Source organism: Neolamprologus multifasciatus, chromosome 15 (assembly GCF_963576455.1).
Source record: "Neolamprologus multifasciatus chromosome 15, fNeoMul1.2, whole genome shotgun sequence".
Taxonomy (NCBI): Eukaryota; Metazoa; Chordata; class Actinopteri; order Cichliformes; family Cichlidae; genus Neolamprologus; species Neolamprologus multifasciatus.
The window spans coordinates 2035305-2047700 of NC_140453.1; the positions used below are offsets into that span (position 1 = coordinate 2035305).

At 41.3% G+C, this 12396-nt stretch overlaps 1 long non-coding RNA gene across 2 annotated transcripts; it reads right to left on the bottom strand.

Annotated features, from left to right (window-relative positions):
- Nucleotides 1-4798: 4798 nt before the first annotated feature.
- LOC146501272 (uncharacterized) lies at nucleotides 4799-9629 on the bottom strand. Of its 2 annotated transcripts, XR_014869457.1 has the most exons (4): nucleotides 8142-9629; nucleotides 7841-7966; nucleotides 7619-7745; nucleotides 4799-7476 (listed from the first exon to the last, which is right to left on the bottom strand). It is a non-coding gene; the product is annotated as an uncharacterized LOC146501272 (long non-coding RNA). The 2 variants fall into 2 exon arrangements; XR_014869456.1 differs by having other exon boundaries at nucleotides 4799-7745; nucleotides 8142-9625.
- Nucleotides 9630-12396: the final 2767 nt, after the last annotated feature.

The following is a 12396-nucleotide window of genomic DNA, read 5'->3' on the forward strand; positions in this document are numbered from 1 at the left end:
TATTTTCTATCTTTAACATTTATAGGTTGATTGAGCATCTGTAACAAAGCAACGTCAGTTACAGTGACAGTGGGTATTGATGAAACATTAGGGCTTGAATTACATATTGCACATAACACATAGTACCTCTTATTTTATTCCATGTCACATACTCTGTAGCTGAAAAGCCAATTAATTAATTAATTAAATAATAATAATAATAATAATAATAATAAAAGTGAGTACAGACTGCTACAAAACTATGTAGCTTGTTTCATCTGTTATGACAACAACAGCAGCATAAAGTTAAAGCAAAGTTAGCATAGCCTATCATTTAATATCATGGCCCTAGCTGACCAAGTTAGCATTAGCCACCCATCTGCATTCTTATTCAAATATGGTCATATTTGATGGTCATCCGGCTCTGCAAAGAAACAAAATGTAAATTGCTACGATGCAAAAGTCGAGACTGCCCATAAGCTACTGGGTGATATCCCTGTGGATGCATCCATCTTTTATATACAGTCTGTGGTTATTTTCATGCTATAGCTCAGTTGTACACAAATGTAATGATACGTGCTATAAATAACATGATAATTGTCAAGTCGAGTCTGGTGACCCAGTGTTTGTGTGTTTGGTTTAAGTTATACTCTGAATTATTCTGTTTGTATGATACTTAGAAACCTAGAAACCAGGAACTCTGTCTTTATGTCCTCCCTGTGCACCACGTCCTGTTACCTTTTGTCTCAGCTGTGTCTCCCTCCTGTTGTGCATTTCGCTCGTTACCTTGTGTGTAATTGTGCTTCTCTCTGTCCCTCGTTTTCCACCATGTTGCCTTGGCTTGTCATCCTGTGTGTCTCCTCTGGATACCTCTTCTCTCCTTCCCCTCACATTTCCAGGTTTTCAGGCTTCATGTAATGTTTAGTTTTCCTAGTAACAGTTCCTTTAGCCCCCTGTAGTCGTTCTTTGCTTAAATTTGTAGTTTTGTTCAGTTCAATAAAAACTCGCTTTCTTTTCATCGTCACCCTTCATCTCCGATTGCCTGTGTTTGGGTTCATTCATTTCATTTTGGCTGCTGTGACAATAATAAGAAATTAACAGGTAAAACTTTTCCTCCTATGTTAGATAACTAAAAAGCATATTCAAATAGGACGTTAATTTAAAGAGTATAAAAAGTGGTGGTGTGCAATACTCCAGATTTTGGCATTGATCCGAAGTAAATACAGGGCCGGTACTGACAATATTAATAGGAATGTATTTTTTCCTTTACTTTGGGTTTTCTCCTGGTGCAGCACACCAAGCTGTAAAGAACAATTATATGAGCAAACATTGTGATTTGCATTCTTGATATATAAATCAAGAATGAAAAGAGCAAAAATAATAATACTGAAACTCTTGACTGTTTTGCTTTGATGTAGTTATTTATCTAAGGTGGAAAGTTTGTTTGTTTTTGCTTTGCTTTGTTTTATTCTTTGCTTCGAGCCCTGTGTACAGGAGCTGTATGCAAAAAGATCTTTTGTTAAAAGAGTTGGCGTAATAAGCAAATGCTTCAGCCAATACCTTTTGATTAGCCTTGTCTCATGCTTTCTTGCTTAGTGGTAGATCTTTGTTCTGTATTCATTGAGATATTTGAATGCTAATCAATAAAATAAAATAAAATAAATATAAAAATAAAAATCTTACTGAAAAATGACAAATTAAAATAATAGGAATTCAATAAAAACTGGAAGTTTAAAGCTAAGGGATGCTAAACTGATTCCACAGAGGGAGATCATAATTCTCATTAAGCACACGTCACAGCACAAACTGAGATCTTATAAAAATGAAACAGAGTTCAGCTTTAAATGTCATTCGTTTCCAGGGTGCAGCAGCACTCCCGTGCTTTCAGTAATGTGGAATTCATCGCACAAAAATAGCATCTGAAACTCTTCATTTCATAGTGAGATGTACTGATCTTGAAAGAAGAACGTCAGCTCTGGTATTTATAGCGTAGCTTCCTGTCTGCTAACAGAAACAGATGTGACAAGACATGGTGGACAAAGCGCCACTGTTTTGAACGCCCTTCCACGACGGGATAAAAATATGTCTTTACCGCATCCACTTTACTCAAACCAGGGTGTGCCCAGTCACCTACATGTTCCTGAAGGAATAACAGACAGGAAGGCCAAATAAATAGAGAGCGTGACTCTCAAGGAAGTGGTGAGGTTTTATTAAAGGCCACGTGAAAAGGAGAATGGGAGCAAACCCCAGAGAGACACAACAGACCCTGATTTCTTAAACAAAGTCAGGTTCGTATTACTCGACGCCTTTTGTGCTCCCTGTTTCAAAGGATTTATGCGAAGAGCTGCAGACTACGCTGACCTGCTCAGCGTTAACGAGAACATCCCGTTCCGAGTCTCAAAATGCTAATACAAGGAAATCTCCCATCATCCTGGAGGAGAGGAAACTCCCTGCTTTTGTTGTGCTGCGGCCAACCCACGCAGCAGCAAAACAATAGATATTTTTAGCCCCCTATGTCAAATTTAACCCACTTAGCAGTGCCGTTAAACTAAAATTGCTATTTGCATTTCTGGAGGGTTTTCAGGCAAGCAGAGTCCTGTCTCCTGCTCGCTGCTTTGATGAAACACTTATGGCTGAAAAGCGTTTCTTGTTTTGCTTTTTTCCCTCCTTTGTCATAGGACATGTGCGGTGAGGTGCACTCAGAGCCCACGGTACCAAACAAAGCTTCACAGTTAAGTGCTTGTTATGTCTGTGCTTCAGACGCTGCACCGTATATTTACAGAAAAAGATTTGGCTCTTTTATCCTCCCTTTAAATTTCCTTAACACAAAGGATCCCACACCAGCCTGTTTGTCTGTCTGTGGGGAAGCCGATCATGACACACGGGGGGAAACATGAGAAGAAGAACAGAGGGAAGCAGTCGACCAATTCGTTGTCCCGACTTGAGGATTCAGGGGGACGAAAACACACTGAGGCATGCAGTGAGAGAGGAAATCCCCTCAGTAGGTTCAAATGATTGCAGATGTGTGCCTGGCGGACCGCTACTGTGCACATCTGGGCCCAGAAAGCTGCCCCGCGCCTCCTCTTCCATCCGCTGAGCCCTCCACGTCTCATCTGTATAACGCTGCCCTGCGCTCTACCCTGGAAAAGTAATTAGGTGGAACACATGGCTGCGGTAAACTGCTGCTTGCCAGGCAGCCAGAGTACCGGCTGCGGTGGATCTGTAGCAGAGCGTGTATCACGGGAGTCCTGAAAAGGCCATTATCTTGGCGGCGGGGAGAATAGATTTTGGCGTGCGGAAAGTTTGGGGGATTTCAGAAAGGAGAGATGCAGCCTGTAAGCTTTGGTGCTGCTGGAGGTCAGCAGCAGTCTACAGCCTCTGCAGAATTTCAATTTTAGCATGTAGTTTTATGATCTCCAACACATGTGGGCATTTTGAAAGGCACAGTCTACTCTTGGTATTAAAAACAGAGGCATTAATGAGTAAGCGTGCTTGCCTGGGCAGTTTGTTAGATTTGGAGGACAGGATGTCCTCTTGAACAGGGAATGAACTTTTACTCATCGACCTGTAATAACACTCGGAGTCACCGCCTGGCACCTTTTACCTGACACACACCTGTTTTATCTCCTGAAACGGAGCCATGCACCTGAGTCAGGCTGGCATGTTTGTGTTCAGTCAGAGACAGCAGCCGTTTCTCAGCTAAAAGTCCCACGGCGCGCATGCACACTGCCGCACACTCACACTGCTGGGAAATTCCCAGCAAAAATTCCACTCTAGCAGTCCTCTGTGAACACATTCCTGAGTTCTTCATAACATCTCACAGCTGAAATGAAAGCCAAACTTGCAGTTATGGGGCAGTTTTGAAGATCCAGTTTACCCTCGAGCTAGCAATAAATCTTCCCAGACCGAGGATACTGCATGTAAGCTCATATCCCTGCTAGATTTCCTGGATGCAGCTCACTCTGGGAATGTCAGAGAGCTTGAAGGAACAGGCAGACGAAAGGAATTCTCTAGGTGCTTGAAAGTATTTTTTTAAATCTGAATGTGTATTAAGGTTAATTAACGAACCAGGGTCTATGCTTCTGCCACGCCAGCACCTTGTATGGTTTGTATAATTTTCAGGAACAGCTTTCTCATTCCAAATTCCCCTTGAATTCCCTTCACTGACTTCACAGCTATTTATTCCCAATCCCGTTTGCCTATCTAACATAACCAAATAAGGTCGATGAGAGCATGATTTCCACTTGCGGACAATGTGGATACACAATTAATGAATGCATAAGTGTGCAAAAAGGGGGGATTTTTATAGGCGGGTAACTGGGATCTGTCACTTTCTCCTTATTAGCGCACCGCAATCTATCAAGCAGTGTCACGCTTCAAGGGTGCTTAATATTTGGTAGCACAACAGTATAATTTTCTTGTATGCTGCTGACACCGGTTTGATATTTCTCTTTCATCCTCGTGTATATACTGGTCCAAAGCCCGGTTGGTTTGGCCGCTGCTGCACGGTACAGTTGGCATTGCTGCGATATTGCAGCAGGGTGTTTCCTCTCTTCCTAAGCCATCAGGAGATCAGTGACTTCAGTCTGTTATTACTGAGGCCACCACCAAATAATGGCCTCCAAAATTACTTGACATGGGCTTTCCAGGTTGTTTTTTTTTGTATCTACCATCCCTCTTTCTCCTGGTATTGTGCAGTTTTTCCACTTTATTGCATTTCAGAAATGACCCGCTGACTACGACAGCTGATATTAGAAATACAGACTGTAGCAGGCAATAGTCTCTTACTGTTGACACAAATTTAAGAGAAAGGAGCATGTTTTGTCTGTTATTTTTTTAAATAAATACATAAGGGAAATTTTTAGAGAACTTTAATAACATTTTTAAAAAAAGCCACACACACACACAACATTACTGCTTTGTATACTTTGATCAAATCGTTTTAAGAAGTGCAAAAAGTTATGCAATGCTAGCAACTTAATGTTAAGTTTATGTAGGTAATTATCATTTAGCTTTGTAGTTGTCATCAAGGCAAACATCTGCTGGGGCAGTAATTACTCTTTAGTTCAGTTTTCCAGACATGGCTTAAACATGGTCTTAAACTAAACGTTTTATTCAAAGTCTAGGACTAAGCTTAATTCATGTCTATAAAGCTGGCTAATACTGTTAGCTGACCTGAGCTTGTGCTAAACCAAGCTAGCACTAGGGGCTAGCTGAGTTAGCTTAGCGATTAGCTCACTAGATTTTCATCTTCTTATTTTCATTGTTCTTTTCATGCCATTTTTCTTAAAGCAGTTAGAACAGCAAAGTAACATTTGTTTCTTTATTACTGGCGAGTTGGTGAATGTAGCGGAGCATAGCTGAGGCCTAGCTAGAGAGCTAAAAGCTTTTACAAGGTTTTGTTGTATTTGCAGCTGTCAGTGCCTCAAAGTTAACACAAATTAAGCCTACACTTTAATACATTGACTTCTGGTAATGAAAACTATTTAATTATCAGTCAAAAAAAAAAGAAGTAGCATAAACAGGAGATGATCCTCCAGTCTTAAAGCCTGAGGTGCAATGACTAAAGTAGCACTCACTCAGCTTATGAGTAAGGCGTCTCAGCTGCATCACTGTACATTTGGCACTGGAAGTACACATGATGAGATCACTGCACACGAGACTGCAGAGGATGATACAAGGACAGGACACAAGGCACGGTTGATAAAGCCTACTTGGAAAACCTGTCTGAATACGCCTGCTGGCATGTACTGAGAGAGGCTCTGCAAAAGCAGGCGCGAAAGCCAGAGGGGGCTTTGAAAAAGAAAAACAGGGTTTGGGTTTCATGCAGTCCTGTGACACAGACTGAGACATGTTCACTTCCTCAGCTTAGGTGAAAAGAAGCTCAGGTTGTTCTTGTTGGCTTTTAAGTTTGCCGTCTTCATCTTAATTCTACACATTCAGACCTAGCTCTAGCGTAGCAACGCCCAGAGTCTATAGTAAGCCCAGAAACAGGGCCTGTTTGAATATGTCCATCCTACAGGATAACTTGGTGATACATACAGGATAAAGAGGAAGTCTGTGGGAGTGAGATGGCTGTTTAAAACCGCTATTGATCTCACCCACCACTCTCACATCCAGGCATGTGGGTTTCTTTGCATATTTGCGTATTTTTAGATTAGACAGAGAACGCATTGACTTCAAAATAAATAGACTCAGCGCCTGTGAATGTCATTTGTTTTGTGTCTGTCCAGGGGATTTCATGTGCTATTCATGTGTTATTTAAGGTTTTTTTTTTCCTGAGACTTTTATAATAGGATATGTGGGTTAAAACCACGGATACCTCCCCTCCCCTGAACGCTCGCTCTATTGTTACCACAGACACCTGCTCCTAAACAGATCACTCAGAGAAACCCGTCAGCTCTTGCTCACTCGTCATATTACACCATATTGTACGATTCAGAGACCCTGTTTTTACTGGAAAAAGAACAAAGAGCGGAGGTCATGTCAAAAAGCTGAACTTTACCGATCGTTACTGCACACTTACCATCACAAAGTCGTTAAGGCTGGAAACACCTCAAAGAAACCTCTGGGAGGTCACAGCCTTGAAATACCCCCTTACTCACATTTATTTTAAATCGCGAGAGGACTCGAGGGGGAACACAAAGGACTTGCATGTGATAAACTGCACAACTTGTAGTGTGCGGCATGATTGTTTAACCATCGTAATTTCTGCTCTTAGCAGTTAACCTGCCTTTGACTTTGGCTTAAACTGCACTGTCACTGCACCGCATCATTATCAAAGTTAAATTCTCAATTTTCCAGCTACAACTCAACAAAATGAAACGTGGATATTTTGGGGGCAACTGTATAAACATGTCCTAACCGCCTGACATAAACACTTGGAAAGTTGTTCATGCTGCATAAGAATTATGATGCTGGCCCCGTCACGTGGACCCACAGCACCAGTTGTTATTGGGTGGTGTGTGCTTATGTTTTCTGGGAGAAGAAAACCTGGAGTGCCATAAGTTAAATATATAATATTATAAAGGTGCAATGCACATATTTTACACATCAATCCCACTTTATCAGTGACAGTGAGTACAGATTACCTCTTGAAGACACTGGCATGATGTCTTTATGATCACCATGCCAGGTGATTATTGGAAAGGCAGGCATGTAGACATCCCTACAGACCCTTGTGCTAACCTTCTCATGACAAAATGTACTAAATTTTAGCTGGATTTAATAGGGGTCACCACCCGCACCAATGTTTTAAAAGCAAATGCGAGATAAACTGTAAATGGCTTCTCTTACAGTGCAAACTAAGAAAACTGTGGGTTTTATTGGCACTAGCCTTCTCACCTGGTGGTCCGTACCTGTTCACTGTAGCATGCTGAGCGGGATCCGATTTTTGGAGACGGATCGGAAACCAAGTCAAAATAAAATTGTAGAAATTCACTCACCATAACTGGAGCACAGACTTCTGGATCTGGATCATCTGTTACTGCAGATTTTCTGCACAGTAAAAGGTAAAAAGGCACCAGCACCACAAACACAGTGTGACCCAAAGTCTTACTAAAATAAAGAAAGGATAAGATAAAAGAGAGAAACTTGTTATGAAGAGAAATGTTAGGTATGTAATGTTAGGTATAGCTACCATCCATCCATGCGTTTTATTGCACTTGTCTCTATTGGGGTCGTTGGAGAGGGCTGGAGCTTATCCTAGCTACCATAGGGCAAGAGGCGGGGGGCACCCTGGACCCTGGACAGGTCACCAGTCAGGGCTAACACAAAGAGACAGACAACGTTCACACTCAATCATCAGTTAGCCTAACCAAACTAACTGCATGTCTTTGGATGTAGGAGAAAGCAGGAGTACCTGGAAAGAACACCTTTTTTAACATTGACCCCGTACAGGAACTGACTTAGCTGCAGAGCCGGTCTCACGTGGCAACTTCAGGTTTTGGCATGTTTACGTTCGCTTCATTCTTCACCTCAGAGTTTCCTGTTTGGAGTAAGAAACGGATTCAGAGCCTGCATCTTCTTACTATGCAAATCAGCTGGACATATCAACAAACCTGTCGGGGCAAGCGAAGCTGCAAAGGTCCCGCCTGCTACAGCTACTGCCATTGCATTCATTATCGTTTACAAAGTAATTATATGGAAAGAACTGGCCTTACTGGTATGCTACGCAATGGCTGCGCTGTGTTTCGCTTTCCATTGTACAGTCAGCTTAGTGCCCCCGTTTCCAGAAGAGATGAGTAGCAAGTGTTCCAGTTTGATCATCAGAGCAGCGCCGTAGTGAATAGGGTCACACCAAGTGGATAGTCAAAAAAGTGCAATTTTCTTGCTAGTTAAGTAAATAAGAGCCTCTTCATTAACTGGCAGCCGGCCAGCTCACCAAAGCCGGAGACGTTTGATGGAGGGGAAAGTTTGCTCTTGTGTCAACCACCAGATCATCACACCAGACAGGAAACCAAGGTTTATTTTAGCTATGATATAAACCAGCTGTGATCTTTATCTCACGCTTATCTTATAAACATCTAAAAACCACACTTAGTGCATACTGTACATGCTGATCCCTGTCCAAAGCACAGCCAAAAACAAACCAAAACAAAATGTATGCAAACAGACGGGAACGACGGCATTCTCTGTTCTGCTTAATGCATCTCAGCACAACACACGAAAGCATTTCCAAGTAACTGTGGCACCACTAATTGCAACACACCTTGAGGCTGCTGTTGCAACCATTTAAGCATTTGCAACATGACAAATCGCTCAATAATTTACAAAGAACAACATGCAAATTCTAAAGAATATGCATATAGAAGAAGGAAGTAACACAAAGCATTATCTCTCTGTTTCACACACACACACGTTCAGCAGACTTATATCATCTTTGCATCACTCAGCACTTTAGTGCATTTTAGATAAGCCGTTCCCAGAAGCTGCTCAGGGCGTTGGGCTTCTTAGAACCTCAGTGCTGTGTTTTGGTTTGTAAAATGATTTTTGTTTTGCCTGCTTTATGTCTTTAGGGTTTCTCGCAATATGAAAAATTGAGGGAAAAAAGGTGATTTCAGGGAAAGTTTTTCAAATACACATTTAAGAATGTTCATTGTCATGGAAAGAAAATGTTTCATACAAAGTGAGTCAAGAAGTGCCGACATTTCATCTTACACCGTCAAGGTTTTCAGAGAAGGGCTTAATCACGCCGTTCCCCTCGTTGCTTAATATCTAAACTTTTGAGCTTGGAAAACATTAACCAGGCTGTGGCTTTCTGAAAAAGTATTTTCATCGACAGCGGAGATCCCCCTGCACTCCAGAAATCAGCCCCACGCCTCTTCGTGCTGGCGAGGGGGTGGGGGTCTTTCTGGTTTCAGATGCAAATGCTGTGAGCGTTGCACTGATGCAGCTCGAGCTAGCCGCGCTTTCACGCACTCAGAACAGAAGCTGGAGGAGACGAAGAGAGAAAGACAGCAGAGATGGGGAAGGAAGGGGACGGGCATTGTGATGGAGCATCTGCAGGGGACGGTCGAGGTCATGAAATATCAAAGCAAAGAAAAAAAAGTGCACAAGCTCAGTGATTTCATACCATCATCACTTCTATATTTGGCCTTCTTTGATAGAGTCATGTAAAAAGTCATTTTTCTACAAACTGCACATTTTGGAGGTTTTTTGTGCTGCACACTTAAAAAGTGTGCAGCACTTTTTGTGTTTGTGGTTGTGCATGTGCATGTATTTTTGTCTTTTTTTTTGTCTTTTTTGTAATACAAGGTTTTGAGCTCACATGATTAATCGCGTGGTCTTTTTTTTTTTACCATCGTATCACATCTACTGTGAGTCACAGGGTTAAATTCAAACGCCCTCCCATGTGTGACATTTATCACTAATTACTTTTCAGCAAGTTTTTTGGTTTTTTTCCCACAAAGACATAATCATAAAATTTTACAAGGAAGCCCAAGATTTGACTTCTGTTAAAAATATCGACACAAAATCACACAGAACAGGTTTTGTGAGTCATCACCTGGATGTGGTAGTAACTCATAAAGAGGAAGTGATCGTCTTCTGTTCAGCTGCATTAGACAGAGGGGAAAACCCGGCTGACACATGGACATTAGGCGCTTCTTCATGAATAAGGAAATGGGAATTGGCCATTGACCAGGATACCCGACAGTGATTTTTGTTCCTTGAAATGATCATGTTGCCTCTGTTCGGGGTTTTTTTTATGTTATTTTATTGTCACACAGTGGCATCACTTTCACCTTGGCTTGTTATGTGATAGGGAGAAGTTAAAATCTATTTTCACTTTTGTGTAGCAGGATATCATTTTGTTTCTTTTAAATATAGTCTGCGCCATATTTTATTGGTGTCCAGATATAGAAAAGGGGAACTGGTTTCATTTGTGACAAGGCAATATACAGCTACAGTTTTAGCCTTTAATCTCATGCATTAGTACACAGCGCATGAATTCATGTTGTATATATTCAAAACACCAATGTTACAGTACATCGGGACTGCGCCAGACACATGCTGATTCGATTCTGCACACAGAACTTACTCATCACACTGTAAGGATCTGTTGCAAAAACAGTTTTTCAAGAAGGATGTATGTGGTAGTCCTCGTCACAGTTCACAGGAAACATTCGTGATTACGGAAAGAACACATTTTTATAAATGCTCAAAAATCCTGGCATCTCTCCATGCATGCACAATGTTTCAGTCAATCAGCAGGTATTTAAAACTTTTCCAAGTAAAGCCCAGGTGTGAACAATGAAAGGAATCACTGGCTCTTTGTATTGTAAGTGCTACCTCACCGGCAGCTCACACTGGGACACATACTGCTTTTTCTTCTACAGTAAGACAATAACATGCAGAACTCTAATAACTTTTGCTGAGTTCTAATTCGGCACGACATGTTTTCTGCATGAGTTTCTCAGTCTTTCACAACGCTGGAGGAGTTTTGGGCCTCTGTTCTTTACAGTGTTGCTTCAGTTTTGGGGCCTGCGGGCGTTCATTTACACACAGCTCTCTTACAGGATTTCAGTCAGGTTCAGGTTTTGACCTTAACTGTGTGACTGCAACACCGTGATTCCTTACTTTAACCAACTCCTCACACCCCTCCAACACTGTCCTTGACAGCTAGTATGAGGTGTTTGTACTAATATGCTGTGTTTGGGTTTCACCAAGCATGGCACTCTATGAGCACACATGTCCACTGTGGTCTCCTCTGTCCAAAGGACATTGTTCCTGAAGTCTTGTGCCTTGTTAAGATGTAACTTTGTAAACCAAAGTGTTGCCTCCATGTTCTTTTGAGAGAGAAGAGGCTTTCTCCTGGTAGCCCTTCCTAATAATACTGTACTGCCATCAACTTGAACCTGCTAACTGAAGATTGTGAGATTTTATTCCTTTTTTTAGTTTTGCAATGGTAAATTTGCTGGGACGTCCCATCAGGGAGCATTGTGTTAACGCACACCTCCAGATCTGCAAACTGATGGCATTTTTACAGAGGTGCTCACATTTACTGATGGTCAGTTAATCAAGTCCATTTGAATAACAGCACCTGGCAGCTATTCATCTTCTTAATATCCATGGAAACAGAAAGGGTGCACATAGTTTTTCTAATTTTATTTTCCCATTACTGATGCATACTTTTGTTGCAGGTTGCATGTAAGCAGTCAACATGCTGTAAGTGCTCCGTGCCAACGGGAAATTGTAAAAATACATCACTTCCTTATTGTTTCGGGTAATACAGACTATACTGCTACATATGGAACAGATACAAAGTCAGTTACTGTTACCACTACATTTACCTTTCTTTAGCCATTAACTGAACTTAATTAATGGCTAAAGAATTTTAATAAAGTTAAAGTCGGGGTGAAATAGATCCTTACAAGCCTTCTATGTTTTAGATATCAACATAATAGAAGCATATAGACTTAGTGAGATGTGATTCTGCATAGATGATGCTGCCATCACTGCTGACAGTAAGTCAGTTGGTGGTGATGTTTTAATGTTTTGGGCTTTTTTAGATACCATACATATTTCATAGATCACTTTGTTTTTGGTAATCAACAATTTTCATTACAATTAGTAATAATGACGTCAGAGTGTTGTGTTATGTATGAGTATAACACAAACAAGTGACAAGTGAGGTCAGAGAATGGCTCTTAGGAAACTCTCTTATCTTAAATTATAAGAAAACTGAAATTGTGGTTTTTGATGGTAATTTTCCTCGCAGACAACTTCGTGATGCCTTTGGTTCCCTTGCCAGCTCCCTCTGTGCCACTGTTAGCAATTTGGGCGTGTTGCTGGATAGCTCTTTTAAATTTGATAAACAAGAGTCCGCTGTAGTTAGATCTAGTTTCTACCAACTGCATCTCATCTCTAAGGCTGGGCAGTATGTTCCGCATAAGGACCTGGAAAAGCTCATCCACG